Below are 27,319 nucleotides of genomic sequence, written 5' to 3'. Positions count from 1 at the left end.
TCTTGATTTGGTCATTTTAGCCACTCTGACTGGTGTGAGGTGGTATCTCAGTGTGGTTTTGATTTGTGTTTCCCTGATGATGAGTGATGTTGAGCATCGTTTCATGTGCCTGTTGGCCATCTGGATGTCCTCTTTGGAGAAGTGTCTGTTTATGTCTTCTGCCCATTTTTTCACTGGGCTATTTGTTTTTTAGGTGTGGAGTTTGGTGAGTTCCTTGTAGATTTTGAATACCAGCCCTTTATCTATCTGATATGTCATTTGCAACTATCTTTTCCCATTATGTCAGTTGCCTATTAGTTTTCTTAATTGTTTCCTTTGCAGTGCAGAAGCTTTTAATCTTGATGAGGTCCCAATAGTTTATTTTTGCTCTTGAATCCCTTCCCTTTAGAGATGTGTTGAGTAGGAAATTGCTGTGGTTGAGGTCAAGAAGGCTGTTTCCTGCTTTCTCCTGTAGAGTTTTCATGGGTTCTTGTCTCACATCGAGGTCCTTCATCCATTTTGAGTTTATTTTTGTGTATGGTGTAAGAAAGTGGTCTAGTTTCATTCTTCTGCCTGTTGCTGTCCAGCTCTCCCAGCACCACCTGCTAAATAGGCAGTCTTTCCCATTGGATACTCTTTTCTGTTTGTCAAAAATTAAATGGCCATACATTTGTGGGCCCAGTTCTGGGCTCCCTATTCTATTCCATTAGTCTATGTGTCTGTTGTTGTGCCAATAACATTATAATGGAGATCTTTGAGGAGTTGGAGATGCAAAGAATTTAAAGGAAAGGAAAGGGGGATAAAATCATACAAACGAGAGACTCATGATGATACCAACTTGAGACTTGAAAAATACTTTACTCAATTCTCCTGAGGACCAAGTTTTTATGTAAAGAGAGAGCAAGAGAGAAGCAAAAAGGTAGAAAAATGTAGACATGTCTTAAACAAAGGAGAATATTTTACACCAAGAAGTATTCTTTAACTTCTCGATTATTTTGAGAAGGAAGGCACACTTAAAAAGAAAATAAGAAAACTAGAAGTGATATAGGACTTTCTGGATGTCACTTACATTAGTGCTTCTCAGGCCTCTTTCTTTGTTTCTGGAAGTATCAATTCCTGCTTAAGTATCTTGCTAGTCTTGATTTGCACTCTGGCTACAGCACAGAAGAGCTGAAAATGTAGGACGGGGCTGTTGTTGACCCTCTAAATTCAAACCATTCACCTCTTCTGATTTTACTTACTTCATCTGTGTGCACTCTTTGTATGCAACCTGCTTGCTGAAACGTTGCTTACCAAGGTCAGGGGGCAGGACACAGGAAAGGCGCTTTCTGTCCTAAAATTAACGATGCCGCCTTGTTTCTTCATACATAAGCATTTTGAATTTTCATCCAGCCTCTCTGGGTATTTCAAGAACTACTATAATTATTTTGCCAGCGTTTTTAAAATTTGCATTTGTTCTGCTTTTTTCTTAATGTGTGAAATGTTGTCAAAAAAAATCTTCAAGGCAAATGTGGCCCGTGCTTCCTGATCCATTGGTGAGACGCCTAGTTTCCATGTGCTCTTGGGTTAAATTCTCTTAAGAGAAAGCTATGTCTGGTGGTTGAATTGGCACAGATTATATCTTCGAGAAAATAAAAGAGACTTCTGATCACAAAAGATAATAGGACTTCCCCTCTCTGAGGGGTGAGAGACAACACAGAGGGCATATGTATAATTTACAACAGCTGGATTGTCCTCTTGTAATTTATCCTGGCCCCAACAAATTAAAGCCTTTTTCTGGCACCAAACTGAAGGGGAAGGAGGGGCCTGGCCCTCAGACACAGGTGTGAACAGCAGGAACAGGTGAGCTGAGAGCTGAAAAATCTAAACGTCAGCGGGACTGGTTCCCAAGACAACGTGCCCGTGGGCACAGGGCTGCCCTCCGGCCTGCAGACCTTGTTCCAGAGCGTCCCTAGTTCCGATCACCGTTATTTTCTTGTGTCTAAATACTTAGTCACATGGCTAAAAATTTGTAAGTTTCGAAAAAAAAATGCCTTCAGCCTATTTAAAATTAGGGTTTTCCTGCTAAAAGGCAGATGGCATAAGATTTCAGTAAGTTCACTTGAAGTATCTCAGACTTGCCTCCTAACTGGTTCCCCCAGGGAGCACTAGACACTGCAGAGAGACAACCAGGTATGGCAGAAAGAACAAGTCGGTTGAAGGCACCGTCAGAAATCTTGTCTTTGCTGCTTATAAGCTCTATGAACATAGACAAATTTTCAAACCTTCCGAGACTTTCGACATCAATAACAGTGGAGGTCATAATATTTATGTCTTTTAACACACAGCAGACCACCAGACACATGGTATTCCACTCCTTTTTCTTCTTTCCTACTACTCGCCCTGCCTCAGTACCTAAGAGTTGAAGACTTCATGCCTATTGACTGAAAGCTTGTCTAAACTATTTATGATTCAGTACCTTATCTTCTCTCTCCTTCTATTGTTTTTTAATTTTATTTTATTTTTGAGAGACAGAGAGAGACAGTGCGAGCAGGGGAGGGTCAGATAGAGAGGGAGACACAGAATCCGAAGACAGGCTCCAGGCTGTGAGCTAGCTGTCAGCACCGACCCCAATGTGGGGCTCAGACCCACAAACTGCAAGATCATGACCTGAGCCAGAGCCAGATGCTCACCCGACTGAGCCACCCAGGCACCCCCTGACTCTTTTTTAATAAACCTTTATTTATTGCTTTAATGAGGGAGGTCAGCATAGTACTCTTCAACAGTAAAAGAGAATTAGTACTCAATGTGAAAAAAATTTTCAGAGAGAGAGAAATAGAGCACATGATCTGGGGAGAAGGGCAGAGTGGGGGAGAGAGAATCTCAAGCAGACTCCATATTCAGCTCAGAGCCCAACATGGGGCTCAATCCCATCACCCTGGGATTGTGACCTCAGTGGAAATCAAGAGTTGGATGACTAAGCCACCCAAGTGCCCCCAGCCGACTTCATTTTGTGGCATTGTGACCATGACACAGAGGGAAGTATAACCAAAAGAAAGAAATAACAAATCGTTTATTGGTTCTAAAATAGCTGTTTAACATCTCCCAAAGAGTGGCTGGTTCATTCATCAACAGAGATTCTATTTAAACCCCGTGTGCATTCCATTGCCTTTAATGGAATGGGCCGGCCATGATGTATTCTTGTACAGTCACCGTGGTATTGTCACTTCTGACTCAGTTTGCCATGTTGTTATGTTGGCCTACAGGTCTAAGGTCTGATGAGTACATCCTCAGTGATCCAGATTATCCACGTAGAGTTCCATGAGCACCCTAGATGGAGGGCACTTGAATATAGCGGATGACATACTGGTCAGAAAACTGGAATCAGGGAGCCTACACTGTAATCCTCGTTCTGCTATTGGGTTGTATTTACATTAGATAAATTACAAACTATGTCTGAGCCATGATTTCATGATCAGTCAGATGATGGCAAGAACAACATCAATTCTCTAGGATAGTGTGAAGGTCAAATAGGGTAACGAATGTAATTTATACGGAGCACTCTGATCACAATACGTTAGCTATGGGGAAAATAAAAGAACAAAGCATATATTCATACAGCTGTTCCCTCAAAGCCCTAAATTCCTGTAATAATTTAACCTGGTAAGGGATATCCTCTTCTTTGGGCTTATGTCCTCTGTTTTATATCAGCTTTCTTTTCTTCCTGGAGACCACCCTAGAAATCGCTTACAGTTCTTTATGTAATGTATCTTATTGGCTTCTCAAAAATCATGTATAAAGGGAAGACCTGTTTTCACTACAAAGGTGACATCTGGTCCCTCCTGGAATGAACTTTTGTGCAAGAGCAATTAAGGGTCATTGAGCTGGTCTCTCCTGACACTATGGATATATTGTCTTCAAACCCTGATTAAAATATTATAAAGGAATTGCCCCCCAAAAGAGCCAATTTTATGGCTCTCCTGAAGCCGTCACATTTTTCCTTAGTTCTTAGTTCATGCCAGAGAGGCACTGGGGCTCATTATGCAAATTTAAATGACTTATACACAACCCAAATCACCTTAGGTTATACTAATGAGTTCTAGATAAGAAAGAATGAACACAAAATTGCATCAAGGGTATTTAGGAATAACTGCCCAATGGAAAGAATAATGAGGTAAATTGTAAAGGAGAACTATGGAAAGATTTTTAAAATAATATATCACACCTTCAATCATTTTTAAAAATATGTTCACCTGCTACTGCGTAGTACATCTGAACTGTGTGTGTGAGTGGGAATCCTTTTAGAGTGTTAAGCACCAGTGAACTTGCTTAGGTGTGCTCTTGATTTAAAGACTGGATTTCATCTTTTCCAGTTCAGCCTTGAGGGCAAGAGAGTCCCCTTCTGCTCCCCCAAAAACTGCAAAGGTGGAGATAAGAGATTTCAGTGCGACGATATGTCACTGTATCTAAACAGGATGGAAACCACCAATAGCCCTGACTCTTCCAGAGGGGGGTAACTCTGCACTAACCCTATGAGCGCCCTGGCCACTTGGGAATTCAGACCTACATGAAAGTGCCCAGGACTCAAAAGAGCAGAAGGAACATGTGCTAAATTTATCACCAAAGAATACAGATTTTTTCAGAACCCTCCCCCTTCAGGAATTCCAAGTTTGGGGGTCTGCTTTCATGTTCCTCTCAGAACGTATTAGGAAGGGTTCCACTTCTAAGAAAAGAATCCGTTTTAGAGAGTTTTCACCGAAAGAAATGTATTATCTAATGAAATCTGAGCAGAAACAGTCTTAAATGACTTAAAACTAGTTCAAAGGGTGAAGAAACAAGCTGCAAGCGGAGTTCCAGGAACAGCTCCTAGATGCGCACGGCAGAAGTGGGTCACCAGAGTGCTGTTGCGCCTACCACAGTCAGAGAGCGGTAGGATAAAAAAAATATCAGGAAAACTTCTGGACCCGAGACGACAATGTCTCTGCTCAGTCCATTCTCGATGCACGCCCCTACTTCTGCCCTCATTGGACGCTTTCAAACCCAGGGCTCAAGGAGGACATCTGATTGGCAGAGCCTCAAACACACCTGGCCACCCTACCTTTAAGAGAGTGTTAGAAACGGAGATTTTAGCTTGTCAGTCTTTGCGTCCTAGAAGCCATCACACTGTGCACTGAATGAGCAAGTTCACAGTATCTGCCACCCTGCCCTTGAACAACCCCAATGGTCCTGATCTTACAGAATAGGATTCTAAGAGAGGAAGTAGCACCAACATCTCTTGAGGGAAAAAAAGAATGTGGATGAAGAGACACCCTTCTGCATCTGAGGGGAAAGTATTTCTCCACACGCGGATGTGTGCAGAAGTGCAGGAATCATTCTTTTTGTCTTGTAACATCTGCTTTTTGTCATCCTTGGGTAGTATTCTGAGGTTGTTCTTATTACCCTACTTTTGGCGGTATTTGGGTATTTGTTTTGGCTAGGAAAGACAAACTTCCCATCCCTATCAGTGATGGCCTCGTGGCATACTGAATGGGTGTCCTGTGCAAGGTCCTTTCAGAGATATTTGCAGGAAAACATGCTTGGGCACAGACAAAATGTGCAGTGGAAGGCATTAAAAAAGCACTGTAACATTCTAGTGTTAGCTCATAAAGTAAAAATTTTGTGTAGCCACATTAATCTTGAAAACTTTAAATCACCCACAACATGTAGGATATTTGTATATGGGCTTAGAGTGGAGTCTATGAGCCCAAAGGTTAATAGCCACCGACTTAGAACAAACGAAGGAATAAAAGGAAAGACTGTATTCAGATGTGTAGGCATTCATACTATGTTTTGTGGGGAAATGATCTCATTCTAAGATGTGCATGGAAGGTATATGAAGACCTTTAAAATGTTTGCCTAGGGGACACCTAGGTTGCCCACTGGGTTAAGCATCAGGCTCTTGATTTCAGCTCAGGTCATCATCTCATGGTTTGTCAGCTCTGTGCGGACAATGTGGAGCCTGCTTGGGATTCTGTCCTACCATCTCTCTCTCTGCCCCTCCCCTGCTCATGCTTCTCTCTCAAAATAAACAACAAACTTTAAAAAATAAAATGTTTGCCTGAAAGGATTACTCAAATTGGTGTTTTTTTATTAAGAACATTAATTGTAATGTATGTTTATAAATGTAATGTATGTAATATATGTATGTTCTATAAGGACTAATCAATACCAAAGAGTCAACTCTTAGAAGGGGTACAAAATCAGTTCTAGAGTTATCATGTGCTTATATGAAGACAACTAATTATCATGGAGATAGAACTTAACAAGTTTGGACATTATCCCCCTGATTCTGTCATTAATAACCTTAAAATAAGACATTTCCTTTACTTTTCTATATCTTATTCTTCCTTTTGAGGAATGGGGTTTTAGCCATAGCTCTCATCACCAAAGACATTATTAGAATGAATTTTCTAATCCTCCTGACTGCAAAGACCTTCTCCAACTTGGCCATTCACCAGGCTTCCCCTCATCCTTCATTACGTAGCTCAATATTCACTTCAGGTGACCTCCTACCTCTACTGATCCTGTGGGACATTCTCTAATACTTCCGTTAAAGTTGGAACTGTTTATTTTAATTCTTCATTTGCTTATCTTCAGTCTAGAGAGTTCACTATTTCTCTACAACTTACTACAATGCTTGGTTAATTATAAATGCTTAGTAAATGTATGCTAAAGAAACAGAAGAGAAAATGATAGAATCTTAGGAAGGAAAGAGGATAATTTTTAAATTTCTGATTCAGTGTTGAAATCTCTTTATCATGTTTTTAAAATTTTTTAAGGTTTATATTAATTTCTTTTGAGAAAGAGATAGCAAGCAGGAGAGGGGAAGTAAGAAAGGGAGTCAGAATCCCAAGCAGGCTCTGTGCTATCAGCATAGAACTTTATGTGGGGCTCAAACTCACAAACCATGAGATCATGACTGGGGCCAAAATCAAGAGTAGGACACTCAACCTACTGAGCCACTCAGACACCCAATATTCTTGATATATGAATTCCACACTTTTATATTTAATAAAATGGAAGCCCATATTCTTGGACAACTCACCTTGTTGCTTCTTCCTTAAATTAAATGAGGGTTGCCTTCCTTTCATCAAAAAGTATTTATCCAAGAAGAATGTATTGACCATGTTTTAGTTCTATTCTTATATTAATATAAGACCTTGTCCTTCCCTTCAAGAAGCTCTAAAGTTAGGAGAAAATAGATATGAAACTGAGTAATCATTTGTATTTACCAAGCATTATATGATTAAAAACTGAAGGTCTGTGCTATGAGATCAAGGGGTTGCCTAAATATATTACTTCCAGTAGCATTCTGAGTGATGACTAGCACATTATATAGACACTTCTACCAGATGGCCTTCCAGATGTGTCACAGAGGAATACAAATAATAGCAGTGTTTAGTATATCCTAGGCACTATTCTAAGGAATTTACATTATTACATTATTTAATACTACATAACATGGTGAGGTTGGTATTAGGACACAAAGAAACTGAGTAACATGCCCAAGGTCCCATAACTGGCACGCAGGGGGACCGGGATGTCCAAGGTGAAAGGCAGGCTCTTAGGTTTGCACTCCTAGCCCCCATGCCACACTGAAAGACAGAACCTCTTTTCCATGGGAGCTTCATGAAAAGAAAATGTCATTTGCTTGAATTCTATTAGCTAGGCAAATGCAAAGTAAAAAACAATATCTAGAACTTAATAAATATGTATTTTATATGTTAGAAGTTTAACAATTATACAAAGATAGAGATTCTCTGGGACTTTGCAGATGAGCCCTAAATGGAGAAAGCAACCATATTAATTTTATTCTCCAAAGAAAGATGGACGGGGTGGGGGGGAGTGCTGGGTGGCTCAGTCCATTGAGCATCTGACTCTCGATTTCAGCTCATGTCATGATCTCACAGTTCATAAGATTAAGCTCTGAGTTGGGCTCCAAGGAACCTGCTTGGGATTCTCTCTCTCTCCTCTCTCTGCCTCCCCAACAACTTGTGTATTCTCTCTCTCTCTCTCTCTCTCTCTCTCTCTCTCTCTCTCTCTCAGAATAAATAATTAAACATTAACAAATACAAAGAAGATGAACTGAAGTAGAAGCCCAACTGAAGGGAAAAGAAACTGGACAGGACAGGGCCACAGACAATTGTCATAGTCACAACTACCAAACGATTGAGTCAGTGGAGACAAAGTGGGATGTATTTGCATATACCTCACACACATATACACGTGATCTATAGATATTACATCCATTGTTTTGAAAAATATGTATTAAATATTTCGCACCACTAATTCACTAATAGCATGTAAAAGACCAGCATAAAAGAATGATAGGTAGCAGGCAAGATTCTGGTCCCCAGAGAGGACAGATCATGTAAGCTACATGTCTCTTTTGAGGCCTAAACAAAATCTTTCCTCCTACATGGTGTGCCACACATTATGACACCACATATCACACTATGTATATGTGATGTTGTAGAAACAGAGAGGAAGCAGGAGACATTTGGAACTACAGATAAGACAAATGCATTTTCCTCATGATGACCCTTCACATATTATATCTTCCTGAGGCGTTTCTTTTCTAGGTTAATTGCTCTCTTGTTATACAGGTTAATCCTTGATGGACGTGATGTCTGAGACTTTTACCACCTATTCTTCCTCCTCTTGACGCAGTCTCATTGGTGGTATGCCACTTCAGACAACCCAGAATCAAAAGCAATACAGCACATGCAATGCATTCATATGATGCCCAGAGGGCTGATTTATGTATTGACCTGGAATTCTTCATGCAGTTGTATTATTGCAGTCTATTGTTATGTGATGCACCTCTGGAGGAGACTGACCTTGTAGTCTTTTTCACATGAATAACTATTAAACTGGGTCTCCCCCACCCTGTAACTTATTTCGCCTAGTTAGCCTATCTTTCTGATCCAGGGTGATTATAGGGTGTTGATTGGTATCTCTTTACAATGATTCTATCAGCAAATCAAATTGGTAACCTTCTCAATTTTCAGTCATTAGTAAATTTGGTAAGTAGATATTTACTATCTAAACTTGTTACTAACAACAACATGTGATAAGTATTGCAAATATTTTTTGAAACATTTAGAGGAAAATGTCATTGCAACTGAAAGGGATATTTTAGTCTATTTACATTTAATGTAATTATTAATATGATGGGGTTTAAATCTGCCATGTTTTTATTTTTTCATAGTCCTCTTTGATTTATGTTTCTTTTTTCCCTTTAGTTTTATTTATCAAATAGCTTTTAGTAATTCATTCCAGTTCCCCTACCATTTTTTTACCCAAACCACTTTGTATAATATTTTAAAAATAATTTGGGATTTAAGTATAGATTTAAGTATAGATAATATATAGATTCTAATATTAGACCACATAGTGATTAATTTAAATTTTTAAGAACAATGTAATTCCATTTATACCCCTTCTTTCCTTTAAACTCTCATTACGAGATTATTATTATAATAAAAATAAAGCTCTGTCTCCTAATGCTTGCATACATTCTACTGCAGGTCTATTTTTGCACACTGGTTTTTCCCTTTATAACTACCTTTTTTAAAAAATTATGGATTATATCTTGTTAAGACTGTGGATTCTTTATTTTCTCTCAGGAATATGAAAAGTTTTATTCTAGTAAGTAGTAAAATTCCTGCAAATCAACTCAGACTAGTAGAAGCTTGGTATTTTTAAACCTTGTTAAGATAGATCTGTTTTACTTTTGTATTTAATCCTAGTGTAAATGCCTAAGTCCTTGGGTAGTATTCCTAACTCTTTGGGGATTTCAAAAAAATTTTACCAAGCCCCTCTAGCTTAATGGGACTTGAGTTCCTAATTGAATCTTCGATGTGGTGTGCAGATGTAAAAACCCTTGTTAGCTCTCGAAGCCTTTAACTGCTGTTATCTCCTTGAGCTCCTTGGTGCCTTGCTTTGGGCATATACCATTCAGAGTTTGAAGTACCTGAAGAGAGTTCATATGCCAGTTTGGGAGCTTCTCCCTCTGTGGCTCCATTCTTTTGTAATTCCCCTACCTCTTTTTTGGAATCATCCATTCTTCTGCATCCCCAACTTCATCCTCTTGGACATCAGGCTGATCAAACTCCATGTTGATCTGATTTATCCCAGGGATAAATCAGGAGTTCCCTTCAGGGGAAAAGCTACAATACCAAGGTCTTATCCTCTATGGTTTCCTTCTGTCAAGACTTGAAGTCCCTTTAGTTTCTACTTGATTTGGGTTATTTTATAGTGCTTTAAACACCTTATTTTATTTTATTTTTAATATTTATTAATTTTTAAGAAAGGCGGGAGTGGGAGGGCAAAGAGAGAGGAAGACAGAGAATCCAAAGCAGGCTCTGCACTATCAACACAGAGCCCAACACAGGGCTTGAACTCACAAACCGTGAGATCATGACCTGAGCCAAAGTTGGATGCTTAACTGACTGAGCCACCCAGGTGCCCCAAACACCTTTTTAAATATAATTGATAATCAGCAGGAAAGCTAGTCCAACACAAGCTACTCTGCAGTTACTGAAAATCGGAACCCAAAGATATTTTAAAACACGTATTTATTTTTTATCTGAAAGAATGAATTATATATTTAAGGTAACAGAAGTACAATAACATGGTATGAAGATCTGGCTCTGAATATCCATTGTAACATAGATCACATCTGTGCCTGTAGGCAACTTGCTTCCTCTGTAACCTTCATTTTCTTCCTCCTTAAAAAATGGCCCTTTTCCTTGGAATGCCATGATTCTTCAAGGATGTTCGCTCCTTATTCAGTCCCTCAAGTGAAGGAGATGAAATTTAACATTTTGAAGCAATATAAATACCTGGAGAGGGGGGAGCTCCGAGAGTTGCTGTAGCTCCCCAGGTCGCCTAAATCAAGTGAGGGAGGTGTATGCACTGTAAGAATCCGATTCATTAAGTTCTACAAATAATGCTTAGCCTTACTCATGTCTCATCCCTTGCTCTTGACTTTGCCTCCTTCATGGGAAAGAGAGATCTAGGTAGAAGTTTCCTTACTCAGTAATTTTTACGTACAAGAAAAGGTCATGCTACTGGCCTGGTCTGCTATTGTTTTCATTAGATCCTCTTGAAGAAATAAGTTAGAGAAATAGAAGAGTGTGTGTGTGTGTGTGTGTGTGTTTGGCTTTTCCTTTTTGTTTGTAGGAAAGCATAAGCCACAAAGAAAAGTATGGCAGAGAGGGGATTAATAAAAAGGGAAGTTTTTTATTCCCTGTTTGGATATATCATGGAGAAGAATTATTCTCTTGATTGAAGCCAGTAAATATGCCATCTAATTCTTTATTGGCTCAAAAAGTTATTTTTCCAACCTGTGTGTCATGGTACTTTTTAGTCCTCTTAACCATTTCCCTCAAATTAGCTATATAGTCAACTATTATCAAATAGTTCCATCAGTATTGCATTATCATCAGCATTACATATATATATTAATCATATATACTATCAGGAGAAATATCTACTTGTGAAATGTTAGATATTGAAGCTTTTAAACCAGGAGTTGGATTTTTTATAAAATTCACATTCCTAAAATTTTGCAGTCTCTAGACCATGATTTTATTTATCTACCTTTAAACAAAATAAACAAATTGAAAAGGAAAATGGGAAAAAAGCATGTACATGCCTATACTTACATTTAGAATGAATGCTTAAGTTTGTGAAGGAAGAGTTTTAAAGACCATGAAGGGCAGTCCTGGAGTGAGGATGCTGCTGTGTTATAGAAGACTCCCCCTTTACTGGGCCCCCTCAGAAGTCTTTCCATATAAATTATTGTATTAAGTAAGTGCCTCATACCTGATGGAAAAGGGAGGAACTTCAGGCAGGATTTATACACATGTGTGAAAAGATAGGAAGGGACAAACTGGCAGAGAAAGAGAGGGGGAAAGGAATGGAGAATAGAGAACACTGGGATTATAAAATTACTGTAATACTGGGCAGGTGAAGGGTCATTATATCATGAGCCGAAGTCATATTAAAGAAGACAATAGTCTCTGTTATTAGCTGAATGTGCATCTTGATTCTGCCTAATTCTTGGTGTAATTGTAGAAATTGCTTCTCTGAGTCCTCTGTGTAAAGATGGGAATTGTATTTGAAAACCCACATATATTTCAATGTTGTTATGAGAATTAAATTAGTTAACCGATGTGAAAATATGTGCCCCAATATCTTAGGGTGGAATCCCCACAGGGAGAATGCAGATGTGAATGAAGTGAATGAGCCAGACTTCCAAATTCACTCTTGTTTAGACAAACGCTTTGGTACTTTTTAAAAATTATTTTTATGAGGGGGAGAAGGGAAGGGGAGTGACGGGCATGGAGGAGGACACTTGTTGGGATGAGCACTGGGTTATATGGAAACCAACTTGACTATAAACTATAAAAGAAAAAAATTATTTTTAAAGAAAGAAGGATAGAAAAGATACTTGGCCTCACTTTCTATATGGAAGAATTACTTTTTGTTTTATAAAAATACATAATCAATCCGTACAATACAGATACATCACTAAAATTCTTTTAGAATTTTATGTATTTCAATAAACAAGTTAAAATTTACATTTATAATTTTATATTTTAATTTTTTGATGTTTTATTTATTTTTGAGAGAGAGAGAGAGACAGACAGACAGCATGAGCAGGGGAGGGTCAGAGAGAGAGAGACACACAGAATTCGAAGACAGTCTGCAGGCTCTGAGCTGTCAGCACAGAGCCGGACGCGGGGCTCAAACCCACGAACTGCGAGATCATGACCTGAGCTGAAGCCGGATGTTCAACCGACTGAGACACCCAGGCGCCCCCACCATTTGTACGTTTTAAAGAGCAGGTTAGGCTCGCTCCACGTGGATCCAGTGTGTTGCTGAAGTCTGTGAGCCCGCGTTTAGGCTGGCCGCGCCTAAATTCGTAACAAAGCCCTTTGCTTTTGCATGCGTGACTCGGCCTCCCAGATGGCAGGTGAAAAAGCCGAGAAGCCAGCTTCGCAGAAGAAGAAACCCCAAGCCAAGAAGGCTGTTGCTGGTGGCAAGGTCAAGAAGGGTAACCTCAAGGCTAAAACGCCAAAGAAGGGGAAGCCCCACTGCAGCCGAAACCCTGTCCTAGCGCGAGGAATTGGCAGGTGCTCCCGATCGGCTATGTATTCAAGGAAGGCCACGTACAAAAGGAAGTATTCAGCTAAATCCACGATGAAACAGAAGGAGAAGGTTCTTGCTACGGTCACAAAACCAGTCGGTGGTGACAAGAATGGTGGTGCCCGAGGTTAAACTCCACAAGCTGCCCAGGTATTACCCCACCCAAGACGGGCCTCGGAAGCTGGTGAGCCACGGCCAACACCATTCAGTCAGTGAGGACACTGCGAGCCAGCATCACGCCTGGGGCCATCCTGATCATCCTCACCGGGCGCCACAGGGGCGAGAGGGCGGTTTTTCTGAAGCACCTGAGCAGTGGTTTGCTACTGGTGACTGGACCTCTGCCCCTCAACCGCCTTCCTCTGCGAAGAACACACCAGAAATTTGTGATTGCCACGCCCACCAAAATTGATACCAGCACTGTGAAAATCCCCAAACACCTCACGGATGCTTACTTTAAGAAGAAGAAGCTACGTAAACCCAGACACCAGGAAGGGGAGATTTTGATACCGAAAAAGAAAAATACGAGATCACAGAGCAGCACAAGGTGGATCAGAAAACCGTGGACTCGCAAATTCTGCCAAAAATCAAAGCTGTGTTTGCTCTCACGGATGGGCTTTACCCTCACGAACTGGTGTTCTAAGTGTTTTAACAGAACCGGATTAAATAACGGCTCCATCAAAAAAAAAAAAAAAGGAGGTTAAAAACCTATTGCTACAAAAGATAGTTTTTTTTTTTTTCAAATTACATGTTCCAACAAGGGTCAGTGCTAGAGAGAGCTACGGTTACTAATGTTCAAATCCTGAGTGAGGTTGCAGGTGGTAAAACAATACATGAGCTAATTCATCGCACATCCCATTGATCCGAGCTCTGCAAGGCTTTGCAGCAATACTCATTTGAGATGACCTCATGTGGATTGAAGCCACATGGCTCATCTCTTCATTAGCTACATTTTACTGAACATTCATTAACCTAACCAATCTTATCCACATAACTTCTTAGACCTTTGTCTACAATCCTCTAAGGCTGGTACTATTTTCTCCTCCTTACAAGAGAGGCAGCTGAGGTTCAGGAAGCTTTCCCAAAGCAGCAGGGTTAGCAAGAGGCATAGCTGGATTCAGAGTCCCATCTCTTGCATGCCGCTCCCCAAGTGGACAGTCACGGACATCTCAATGATTTCTATATTAAGAAAATCAGAGTAATACACACTGTGTTTGGTCCAAACCTTCCATCCGGGCCCTTTCAACGTTTTCTAGGCTGGAAGTATGTGAAACAGAGCACCAAGGGAGCCTTTGGTTGAGAAAGTCAGCCACAAATTGAGAGCCTCGTGAATGTGGGAGTGCATGTGTGCAAGTGCTGTCATCCGTGTAAATCAGGAGGGTTTCCAGATACTGTGCTCTGCTCGTACTTTTGGCCATGCTGGTTTTGAAATAATTGTCTGTATCTATACTGATCTCAAGTATGTGTTTCTGTAGACAACTGTTAGATGGAATCCGCATACTCCCCTGTCCCCCAGCTTCATTTCCCACAGTTGCTACCTAGACACCTAGACACATTGAATGAAACCCCTAAGGCTCTGTCCGCTCTCAAAGTAAGTACTGTCAGAGTCCCCAAAGCATGTGTCTCAGAGTATCTGTTGAGCACATTGGCCAGAGAAAGGCTTTGTCCACATCATTAAACAAATTACTTTAAAGAAGATTCTTTTTCTACAGGTAGTTAATGGTTAGAATAGAAACCAGCTAAGTTTTTCAAGAGACATTTCAGTCTGAATTCTAGGCAAACATTACCTTTGTGGATGAGTATGTGTTTCTTTACATCATACTCAGCTTTTCAGCAGGTTTTTTTTTTCACTCATACTTTGCAACTACCCTCCCCTTATATTACTTGAAGATCTCTTGTCATGCAATGTAATTTTGAAGCCAAAGTAATATTGGACGCATCCATAAGGTTAATTGACCACAACTAGATTGGCAGTAAAGGTCAGGGTGGATAAAACTTAAGAAATTGCCAAAGACTTCACAAGACAACCATGAAATAATAAGTTAAGTATTTCTAGTTAATGATTTATTTTATGTGCTGACACAGTTTCATTCACTTATGGCTCAATATATATTTGTTGGGGATAAAACTATAGGATTTTGCCCTCTCAAAATGAAGAGAGCCAAGCAAATAGGCAATTACAATGCAGTAGGATACAACCATTAATTATACAACATGCTTTGGGGCTCCTGGGTGGCTCAATAGGTTAAGCATCCAACTTCAGCTCAGGTCATTTTCTCATGTCATGGGTTTGGGCTCCGCGACAGGCTCTGTGCTGACAGCTCGGAGCCTGGATCCTGCTTTGGATTCTCTGTCTCCCTCTCTCTCTACCCCACCCCTCCTCTCTCTCTCTCTTTCTCTCTCTCTCTCTCTCTCTCTCTCTGTGTCTCTCTGTCTCTCCCTCCCTCTCTCCCTCTCACCCTCTCTCCCTCTCTCTTTAAAACAAATAAACATGAAAAAAAATTTTTTTAACACAGCATGCTTTGATAACCCATAAGAGGGGGCCCCTGACTCAAGAAGGATGGGGTTATTGAAGGAATTTGTGATGAAAATGGGCTGAAAGGACACGTACAAGATCTACTGAGAAGCAATCTATGGAAAGATACACGTAAAGAGGAGAGCTGAGCTTTGTACACGCTGTCTTTATGGTGTCTCAAATACATACTAATAATAGCTAATGTTTCCACTGAGTGCTGAAAATGTGTCAGACGAGTTTTAAATGTTGTCTTCAAAGCTCTCAACAGGCTGATGTGGTAGATATTTTTATCCCCCCTTTTACATCAACGTTGAAATAAATATTTGTGACTCATCAGTGCATTGATAGTAATTGAAACCATGGGAGGGCTTGAGGCTGCCCAATGGAGAGAGAAACTGGAAGAAGAAGAGGGTTTACCAAATATCCTGAGAAATGTCACAAAGAAGGCAGAGAGTTAACAGCTGAAAAAATGGAAGAAGAGCAAAGAGACTGCCCTATAATGGAAACAAAGGGCGATTTCACAAAAAGAAGACATGAGTGGTCCACTATGCCAGAAGAGAAGTCAGGGACCTTAACAACCAAGGGTGGTGACAAGGAGTGGGTGCCATTCTTGCAGGGAGCTAAAGAGAGAAGAAAAAGTAAGGACACAGAGACAGTGAGGGGAAAAATATTCAGTCAAATACCGGGCTGAACAGAAAGGAGAAAGATAGAAGCACAAGAGTGGAATGTGGGTTTGGGGGGCTGTTGGTTTGTTGGCATGGTTCCCATTAAAATGTGCCAAAGGGTTCTGAAGAGGGAGGGAAGTAAATCCAGGGAGGATGGGAGGAGGGACATTTCGCTAACACAGCAGGAAGGAAGGAGACAGAGGAAGTTGCCTCTGGATATGGGCAGGTGCATGTATTTTACCTTCTCTGTCATAAATCCTGCTCTTCCCCTAGATTGTATTGTGGAATTTAATATGGTCATAAATTAGCCAATCAAAACTGCCTCCATCCTATTGAGGTTATTAATCCAATGAGCTGTGTTCATTTCCTTTTTGTTTAGTCAATCACATACTAGTTAGTATTTACTTTCAATTTGAAAGAGAACTTTTTTTTTAATTAGGAGTGAGCATAAAATTAACATATTCTACCACCTCATTTATTCATTTCTCTGATTTGGCCACTGTTCTTGAATGTTGGGAAATGCTGTCAGAATTTCCTACCCGTGTTAATCTTTTGAATTTAAGAGGGTGGCGGAAAAGTTTGGTGGCTTAGATACAGCTTTGAAACGAACACGTCTACACCATCTTGGTTCTTGTGTTGGAATCCTTTTTGTTCGGCATTGCTGCAGAAGTTATTTTCGGAACATCATATGGATTTTTCATTGAAACATCTGTGTTAACTTTTATTATCCCTGGTCTGCTTTGTAATTTTGGAAACAGATATAAAGAACGAGCAACCCAAAGCACAGTAATATAGTGGGAAGCATCCTTCATAAGTCAATTGAGGAATTTAATAATCTCTTTAGAAATAAGCTCTGCAGCTATGAGAAAAATGTGTGGGTTAAAGGCCTTCCAATTAAGAAAGGTTTCTCTGTGGATTTATAGGCTGGTGGTTCACTCTTCCTGTTCATGTTTCCATAGCAACTGTCAGGTAGATTTTCTGCTACTTGCTAGGAAGTTGGAAATGTTGAGTCTGGTTGAGCCTTTTCAATTCAGTGAAGCTTAAATGAAATTCTTTGCAAGGAACTGGCATTTAGCCTGGGTCATTTATTCATATCTAGAAGAAAAAATCAATTATAGTAATCAAATGTGCAAATTTTTTATTGGGATTATTTTTGGTATATATTTTGTGGTGTAATCTATTTTTAATGCCAGGGTACTAAAGGTTTGAAGGGCTGCAGCTGGCCTCTTTGCTATGTGATGGCTTGTGGCTTTAATTACAGCCCAAGACATAGGAAAGCATGCCTTTTGCTGGTCTCCTTTTGCAAGCTATCATCACCCCTGGTGATATTCAGAAGCAAACTAGGATCCAGGAGACTCATTAGGGTGAGACACCTATACTGCACAAAACACAGTGCAAACCTTTTATTCTTTTATTTTTTCCATCCTGTTGGTTATTTGAATTACATCCTGGGAAATAAATAATTTATGTGCTATTATTTAAACTTTTTAGGAGAACAGTATCTTCATTTTCCCTTCAGATTAAACCCACTTGGGTGTCACTCGCTGGTTCGGATCAACCCACATTAATTGATGTGACAGCTCCATGTAAGATGGTGTCCTTCAATCCTTAAAAAAAAAACAAACTCAAGTCTGTAGGTAGGTACAGTGAGCACATTTGCCATTGGCCTGTACATAACATCCGCACCTGCCATGGGCAGAACAGACGTCTAAGGGACATGACTTAGTGTGTTCTTTTGTTAGCATCCTTGCTTCCTGGCACAGAAATAGCAGCTCCTACAGAAAATAAGGCACAATCCTTACTTCACACTGTGGTTCTATTTATATTTCAGCTCCCCTGTGGACATGTTTTATTAGATATATTATTTAGAGCAATGGCTTTGAATGCATATTCCAGTTCATTTCTTTGAATCCCCCTTCTCCTGTTGTTTGAATACCTTGCCTTTACCTATTCTAGTGTTGTTTCATATTATCTATTATGATTGATTATTGGCAAAAATACAAAAAAAAAAAAACACACAGAGAGAGTGAGAGAGATGGTAGGAGGGATTACTTTAAAAAAAAGTCAGAGCTGAAATGTCTTTTACTATCTTGCCCTGCCTTGTCTTATTTTCTTCCCCTTTGGTCTGGAAACTGTGCTTTCTTCTAGTCAGCTAAATAAAAACTTTCTGAGAAAAGCAATTGAAATCGAAGGAAGCGCACTCTTGAGTCGCTACACTAAAAGTATAAATGAAGTGTCTCAGCTCTGCTCTCAGCTTTATTTACTCTAAAAGGTGGGCAATTTTCTCTTAAAATAAATCATACTTGGAGCTGCATGGCTCCGTCAAAAAGATGCTCCTGGACCGAGGAGCGGAGAGAGCGAGCAAGTGAGATTCTGAAGCTTTGTCTGGGTACAGTCTAGTGCAGAGGGAATGGATGGACTTAGTTCCAGAAATATATCAAAATGGATGCGTGAAGGGATAAATCGTTGGCCACAGAGATCATTCTGACTCAGACTTTGACCATTCTGGGTAAATAACAAAGCGAAAGCTTCTTGCCTTGGGAGAGCAGCAAAGATTAGATTTTGGCTGTCACCACGTGGGAACAGTGAGGCAGGCTCTGCTGCTGGCATTTACACATTGGATCAGTGCTTTTTTGCATCTTCTGACTTCCCAGGCAGGTGCGGCTTCTGCCATGAGTCCCTCTGGTCCAGCAGGAGACCAGACTAGGCACCCACTCATGATTCTGAGGGGTCACTCACCCTGCCTCATGGCAGTCCTTGGCTAAGTGTGGTTTTAGTTCAACGGATGGGCTCTTCCAGGCTCTCCTGTTGTCCCTGACTTCAAAGTCCCTAAGTCCTTGAGGCCGTAGTTCCTGCTGAATGTACTGCCGGCCTCCAGACTAGCCTGAGCTCCCTTCTCTTGCTTCCTGGAAAAAAGATTTCATCCTTTTCTGATGGGGCCTCAGATCCACTACTTTGGCTTCACAATGACCCAAGAGCCAGAGGGCTGATGGCCAGTGTCTTACTTAGTGCTGTGAGCTGAGTCACTCAACAGGCTAAGCGAACCTTCTCGCAGATTCTCATTCTCTGCTTCCCTGGAGTCGCCTCATTATCCCACTCTGACCTCTCTTGCTTCCTTTGCTTTCCTTTACCCTGAGTCCTTCTGCTCTGGGCTACTTGTCCTTCATTTTCTCTCTAACATCAGGGGTCCATTCTGCACAGCTGGGACCACCTGTCTCCACCCGCACACACTGAGGCTTCACTTAAATACCAATTTAGACATTAGTAAGAACCCCTCTTTAGTCCTAGTAAACTTCCGTCTGATGTGTCTTCATCAGAGCTCTAAAAACAATTAGCTATGAGATGTTAGGCAAGTTTCTTAACTTCTCCAAGCCTCAGTTTCTGCATCTTTTAAATTAGTACAATGGTACAAAAATTATAAGACTTCTGTGAAGATTAAATTAGTTAATATATGTGCAATCTGGAGTGCAGTGTGTGGCCCATAGAATACGCCTCATAAATGTTAGATTTTATTACTGTTCTTGTGGCCCCTTTTGTAGCAAGGGCTCAAGCTTAACAATCTTGCCATTAGTTACCACCTATGTGACCTTGAGTAGGTTTTAAGAATTCACTAAGTTGGTTTTCTTCCTGCTTAAATGAGGAAAATCATAGCTGCCTTCTGGGACTATCAGGCATCATCGAGGTAGAGGCATGTGTGGCATTCAGCACAATGTCCACCGGACAGTAATACTGATTTTCTCTGCTTCTGAATCATGTCAATCATCTAATCTTGTATGACTTTTTCTTCTTGTCTTCAACTCCCCATTGTTGTTCTTGAAATACTTACTCATAACCTTCTTCCACTGCACTCTCTCCTTTTTTAAAAACAGTCTTCTCTTCTCTGATCCTTAGGGACATCTGTTTTCCCAAAGGCAAAAGTCTTAAGCTATTAGAAGGCAAGCCATCTACCCTCCAGCTGCTTCCCTTTAAAAAGCTGGATGGATATGTTTCAGAAGCTGCTTCCAAAGGCCAAGGAGCATCTCTGTGTCCTAAGGCAGGGTGGCAAGTTGAGAAGAGATTGTATTTTACCATCGTGCAGGCAGTGACGAGAATGAGGGGAATCTCCTGAGCATTTCTAACCCCAAGGAGCCTACTCCTGACTCCCAAACATGAACGCATCCTACTGGCAGGCCTGGGAAGCACTGGTGAGGGTGCCCTATGTCCAGTTTTTGGCATCCCTATCTCAGGTTCATGTTTGCATTTTTACCTCCCATCAATCCAGGATATGGTCCTAATTTCCTTGTTATGCTATGGTCCCTGGAAGTGCAGAATTTGAAATCGTTCTTGTCAAATGCACCCCTTCCAGATTGGCTAACTTGGAGATCAGAGCTTCGTGCCCAAGAAAAGACTTTCTGGCTCAATGTGTCAGTTCCCTTTCATGTAGCTGGATCTTTCAATTTGTAGCCTAACCCCTGCAGCACTATAGAGAAAAGATGATATGTCTGAAATGCTGAGCCGGAGTCACCCCTGCCGACCATTATGTTTCCACAGGCATTCTATAAAAAGCTGCAAAACCAAGGGTCTGAGATCTGACACCTGAAAATGGCTGCAATCACTCAAAGGCACCCCTTTTCCTATCTCTTGCTGGTTGACCCCATCCTATTGTGCCTTTCAATACACAGCCCACAACTCTATATTTAGGGCAATGACCAGCTGTATATACAGGCTCCAAACACTTCTCACTCCTGTCTTGGATGGCTTCCCCTGTGAGTTTGGTGTTAGACTCAGAAGAACTCGGTTCTTGTCTCAACTCAGCCACTCCTGCCGTGATATTGTGCACTTTCCTAGAGCTTTCTGATGTTTCACGCCCTACAAAATAATAAGCAGTAGTGAGTGAGTATTGTTGAGTAGTGAGTGAGTATTGCTGCCTCCCAGGTATTATTTTGAGTGTTTTCTGTATGAGTGTGTCTGGGGGCACCAATTCCTCTAAACCTCATCACAATATGATGAAGGAGGTCCTTTTGCAAGAGAGGTCATTGAAACTCAAACCCAAACTCGACCAGGTGGTCAGTGGTAGTGCTAGGATTTAAACTCATGTAGTCCTGCTCTAGAGCGCACCTGCTTAACCATGATTATGTTACATGTTGGTGATGCAATCATGTACATCACAATCATGTACACAGCTGCAATCAAGATTTATTATCCATATTAGCTATGTTCTATAAAGTTACTGTGAGCACTGAATTAGCAAATATGGAGCGCTGCTCCCAAGGGAAATTCAGGGTTGGGTTCCTGCAAGCCTCTGACCAGATTTTCATCAACTCGTCAATACATAACCTTGTGTCATATGGGTTTCGTTTTAAAAGCACCCCACTTAATTCATATTGGTGATTAAGTAACATTGAACTTACAGCCAATGGCATTATAACTCATGCCTGAATGAAGCCTACTGAGCACACTTATGAGGCACATCACATCCTTAAGAATGCTATTGAGCATTTCAGTAAAGCCATTTTAAACAGCAAAATCACCCCCAAAAAGCACAAAACTGCAAAGTATGTGGCATTAAATAGACCCCAAAAGGGACACTCACTTAACATATGAGAGCTGAAACAAGAAGGGACAATGTTGTCCTGTTGGACCTCAGCTGGGAATCCGTGCACATCAGGTGACTCTGATTTTTTGGCTGTTCTATGCATATCCCTGAATGACTGCGTAAGCTCTGTCCGTTATGGATTTGAGGGGTGAAAGAAATTTAAGTGGTGAGGTGAATTTGGAAATACAGAATCTGGACTCATGAGAACCAACAGTATACAATGACAGAAAAAGAAACCTCACAAGATCTTCAAACAAGAACAGGACTAGTAGGGGCACCTGGGTGGTTTAATCAGTTGAGCGTCCGACTTTGGCTCAGGTCATGATCTCACGGTTGGTGGGTTCGAGCCCCATGTCAGGCTCTGTGCTGACAGCTCAGAGCCTGGAGCCTGCTCCAGATTCTGTGTCTCCCTCTCTCTCTCTGACCCTCCCCTGCTCGTGCTGTCTCTCTCTGTCTCTCAAAAATAAATTTTAAAAAAGAACAATAAAAAAAAGAATAGGACTAGTAGATGTGGGAGAGAGTACAGTGCAGGTGGGGGCATCTCCAAGCAAAGGCTTCCCAACACAGGCTCGGTCTCCCTGCCTCCCTACATGAAAGAAGGAAAATGGAATATTTTGGGCAACTGTCCACAAATGAAATGAGCCTTTATATCCAAGAAGTATGTGTGTATCCTGAAGTCTCATTTAGGATTTCAGGGGGATGTTTTAATTCATAGATCTACAATGTCAACATCTGCAACTTATATTTATCTTTCTCTGCAATAAACAGTAATAGCATATGAGTAGTAGACATTAAGGTATAAATTCTCCACAGAGAGGGTAAGTGATTGGTGGGATAAAACAGTGGAGATTACTTCTTTCCTGTCCCATTTCTGCTTCTGGGGCGCAGAGCTCTGGACTCTTGTGTAACCAGCACATCTGGCCACGTCTTCTCAAACATGAAAGGTAAACAGGTTCATAAACTGAGAAGTAGAGATGACTGAGCTGAGGTGGGGGGCGGGGGAGCATCTGGGCTTCTGGTGTGGTTCTTTTTAATCTTGCTACCAAGGGGGCACATGGACCCGCAGCATCGGTATTACCTGGGGAGCTTGTTAAAAATCCAGAAGCCCAGGCCTTTGCCCCAGACAGACTGCATTTTTACAAGCCTTGGCATGTTTTTCACGTGCACATGGAAGTCTGAGAAGCAGTGCCTTGCGAGACCAAGCCTGGATCCAGCTTGCATCTCTTCATAATACTCAGCACTTGCCAATTCTTCTCTTCTCTTCTCTCTGTAATCCTAACTGGCCACAACTTTTGCACAGTTCCAAGGTTACCAAAACTCCAGAACCCTCTGTGGCTTTTGCACCAGGTCACCACTGAGCAGTACACCCTTGGACAACTTACCCAGGCTCCTTTTATACTATGTATAAATATATATTACATATCATATATATTCACTTCTTCTCAGCCACAGGTTGTGGTTTATTATCCATAACCAATACGTAAGCTGAAGTGTTTAAGTTTCAAAAAAGCTCACTCTGCACTTTTGATCAACTATTAGATGTTTTCCTTGTCATATATCCTAGATGTCAAATTGTGACTTTTTTAGCAATTCTGAGAAGAATATATGTAGAGCGTTTTTAATAATTCATATGTTTTTGCTTTTTACCAAAGCTTCTATGCCAAATTTTTGCCTAACTCAGAGACCCTTGATGCTCAAAACTAGACAGTGATTAAGTATCAGAAGATTGATTGCAAATCTTAGCTTTTCCATTTAATCAGTCCTTTCTCCAGTTTCCCATTCTGTAGTATAATAGGAATAGCAGTGGCCACTGCTCTACTTCACAGCTTCTGTGTAAGGATCAAATTAGAAAGTGACAGAGTACTTTTGCAGAGCATAAAATGCTATGCAAATGGAAGTTATTTTTATTACTGTTACTCACAAGGATCACTCACAGCACTAATGCTCTTAAAGGTCAGCAATTTACTAATACACAGGAGAATATATGTATATATTCATTTTCAGGCAGAAAAATGTTTTTGGTATAATGAGTATTACACCTTTATAATCACTAGTTGAAGTTGCAGAATCAGATCACATCTTCTTGCCATTTGGAGATTTGCTTTGACAGTGACTGGTGGACAGTCAGAGCAGACAGGAAGACACCCCACTTCTCTTTCTGTAATCCAAGGTTCTTAAGCATGCAATGAAAGTATTTAGACCATTTTTAATGGAAATGTCATCCTTGATATTTATAAGGCCATCATGGAGATTAACCAACCCCCTTAAACTCTTCTCTCAAGTTGTTTTCGCAAAGCACACATGGCCATCACATTAAATAGCCAGTCGTGCAGTCCTGCCCAGCACACACGGCAAGATACTTTTAAAGCAGGCATACGGAGAGCTGTGACGGATAACCTTAACTCAAGCTCACGTTCAGAACCGGCTGGCCCCTCTGGTTTCAAAGGTTAAGTAAGATGTGTACCATTTGGGAGGCCATTGCCTGGATAGATACTGAACCTTTCAGCTCACAGGTACACATATAAGCACTTAACTCATATTGGTTATGGATCAGAGGGATCCCTGGTGCCTAAGTCATTTCCTAATCCTAAGTAAGTAAAGTTTGGTGGGGCACACTTACTCATCTGAGCCATTAGAATTCAACTTAGGGTCTTCTTGCTTCTGGAGAGTAGAATGTAACCTGCATATCTGGCCATGTCTGCTCAAACACTAACTAGTGCCCAACGGAATGAAGTAAAGATGGAATCATGTACTTCTGAGTCAAGAATAGACTGGCAAACAGCCATGTTCATCACTGGAGGTTACAGAACACAGAAATTGTTTTTTGCTTGTTTTTTTGTTGGTGGTGGTTAGTTTTTTGTGGGTTGTTTTTTGGGGTTTTTTTTTTTTTGCCTTTTTCTTAATACTGAAGATACTGTTTTCTAGTTAATGCCATGTGGTTCTGGGGCTCGGTGTGCCCACCAGCATGGGATTCTTCCGCCCAGGAATGTGCGTGCACACATAAACAACATCCTGACACTGTTCTTGTCTGTTCTGCAAAGAACAGGTGGATAGCTTCTCCTGATGGCATTCTTTCCTTCCCTTTTTTAGATTCTACACTGCTTTTCATCCCAGTGTTCTGTTTGTTTTATTTTTGGTTTGGTTCAAAATGAGATGTCTAGTAAGAACTTTGGAAAAATATATTCTCTTTATTTAAAAAAGAGATGGCAAACAACTCATATCATATTAATAACCTTAAATTTCACTTCCTGGTATTTAAGCCTGTTTAAAGCTCAGCCTTCTTTCCTCAGGGCTGAGTTTACTGCCAGGCACTGAGGATTCAGAGATGGGAAAGACCTGTTTCTGATGTTAGAATGGGTACAGTAGAATTAAGATGAAAGGATGGATTCAGTAGGGTGATGGGCACAGAAGCAGAGAGAAAGGGAGCCAGCGTAGGGGTTCCAGGGAGGCTTCCTGGAAGAGGTGTCCCCTGCATGTTAAATACAGCAGACAAAGGGGATGGGAAGGAAATTCCAGGAAACGGAAATTGCACAAGCCAAGGTGCAGAAATGTGAAGGAACTTCATGCACAGTGAACGCCAAGCAGCTTGGAATTACTAGAGCATGGTAGTCCTTCGGAGGGCAGAGGAGGATGAGGGTGAAAGAAGGCAGCAGCCAGGTAACGAACGAACGTCAGGAACAGGAGTTCAGGCTTTAACTGTAGTCAGTGGGGGAGGGGATGTTCCAGGAGTTTGAGTGAGGAAATGGGAAGATGGGAATTTGTCAAAACAACCCTGCTGGGCTATGACTCTGAGGAGATGGAAATGTATTGGGTGGTTTTGGAGGAGTGAAAAGAGTCCTGAAGGAGAGGTTATTAAATGGCCGTGATGTTTCTGGGTTCAGTCCCTGGGTGGGTGCTGCTTCCATTGATGGGAATAAGGAGGTCAGGAAGAAAGAAACTGGGGGTCGGAGACCCTAACGTCAGTTGTGGAGCCTGCGACATGTCCAAATGGAGTTGAGCATTCAGGAAGCCCTATGTCTAAAGCTCAAGAGAAGAGTGTAAACTACCATTTTTAAGACATCTTTAAACACTGTATTGCTTGGTGACTCTCCTAGTTTACCTGCGTATTTTCATTCAATATGTTATCCAATTTATAGACTCTCCACCCTAATCAATGCAATAATGATGTTGAAGCTGAAAATCCCATGCTTCCTTGTTTTCCTCAGTGGTTAATATTTTTTGCAATGAAGTAATTTTTGGTCATTGACTTCTTATTTATTTAAAAATGTAAAACGTGCTCATTTGTGACTGCATATTATATTTTAAAAAGGAAGCCATTTGGCATCCAAAGGTGATATTCTTATTTCTAAGTTTTAGATACTGTTCGCTTAAAGTAAATCTGACTCCTTTTCAGATCTAAATAACAAAAACAAAATATTACTCATCCTACACTAGAAGGTTTCATATTGTTTGGAAGTATATGTCACTTGATGGTTTTTTGTGAATAGTTCAATGACTTTTTATTAAGAAAAAATCTTCCATTCCCATTTTAACATATTCTTTCAAATATCATAGATGATTGCAAAAATATTCCTCTAGACATCCATGGAAAAGTTTATTGTAAAATATTTCAGCTTCTGCTTATTTTTCTCATAATAAAAGAAGAATAAGTGAATCTATATCTGTAGTTGCTATAGTAACTAACACATTTTATATATTGAGAAAGAACATGATCATTTCTAAACATATTTCCATCCTTCTGATATATGTCTCTGTGTACACAAGACCATACACTTGGGGTGACTTTAAGTCCAGGAACCCATAGGATTTCCCGTCTTGTAGCTGCTCTGAACCTTTGTCCCCACATGGAGAAATGCTATCAGACCTGGGTTTAGTTTGGTGGACACTAATTGTACATTTTGTGCAAGACAGGAATTGATCACCGTTACTTCACAAGAAGATTATAAACCATTCCTAACAGAATATTTATGTATCAGCTGTTTATTAAATTCTAGAAATACGTCAGTTTTTTTAAATAGATTTGAAAATCCTTGGTACACCACCCTATCTGCCTGAATCCTAGGCTGGCTCTAAATCAAGCCCATTCCGCATGTATTCATTCAAAAACAGATAGTTACAACAAACATCCTAGTTTAGCCTTTGTGCTAGATTATCAATCTAGAGGAGGTAATTAGTATATGCCAGATAATTACACAAAGTACACAAAATAATAACTGTCAGCCTGGAAATCTAGAGAGGGGTCAACCATGCCTGAAGGAATCAAGGAAAGTTTGGAGGAGAGGGGAGAAGGGAAGCATTGCCTCAAATACATCTTAAAGAATGAGTCTTAACTTAGAGGGCATTCTTACCTAAAAAAATATAAAGCCTATATAGACAACCGAGCTAATATGTAACACATGCAACAAAGAATAT

The 27,319-nt window shown here is 40.6% G+C and overlaps 1 long non-coding RNA gene and 1 pseudogene across 1 annotated transcript in view; both read left to right on the top strand.

Annotated features, from left to right (window-relative positions):
- Window positions 1–8,678, top strand: part of LOC115304915 — a 216,649-nt gene extending 207,971 nt beyond the window's left edge. The window contains exon 6 of the long non-coding RNA XR_003914667.1: window positions 8,604–8,678. This is a non-coding gene — a long non-coding RNA (uncharacterized LOC115304915). The remainder of the gene's footprint in view (window positions 1–8,603) is intronic.
- Window positions 8,679–12,975: 4,297 nt separating this feature from the next.
- Window positions 12,976–13,831, top strand: LOC115304913 (annotated as a pseudogene).
- The last annotated feature ends 13,488 nt before the right edge of the window (window positions 13,832–27,319 follow it).

This window comes from Suricata suricatta, chromosome 10 (genome assembly GCF_006229205.1).
Source record: "Suricata suricatta isolate VVHF042 chromosome 10, meerkat_22Aug2017_6uvM2_HiC, whole genome shotgun sequence".
Lineage (NCBI taxonomy): Eukaryota > Metazoa > Chordata > Mammalia > Carnivora > Herpestidae > Suricata > Suricata suricatta.
Note: the sequence above shows the minus strand (reverse complement) of the source record. Positions and strands in the feature narration are given on the sequence as shown.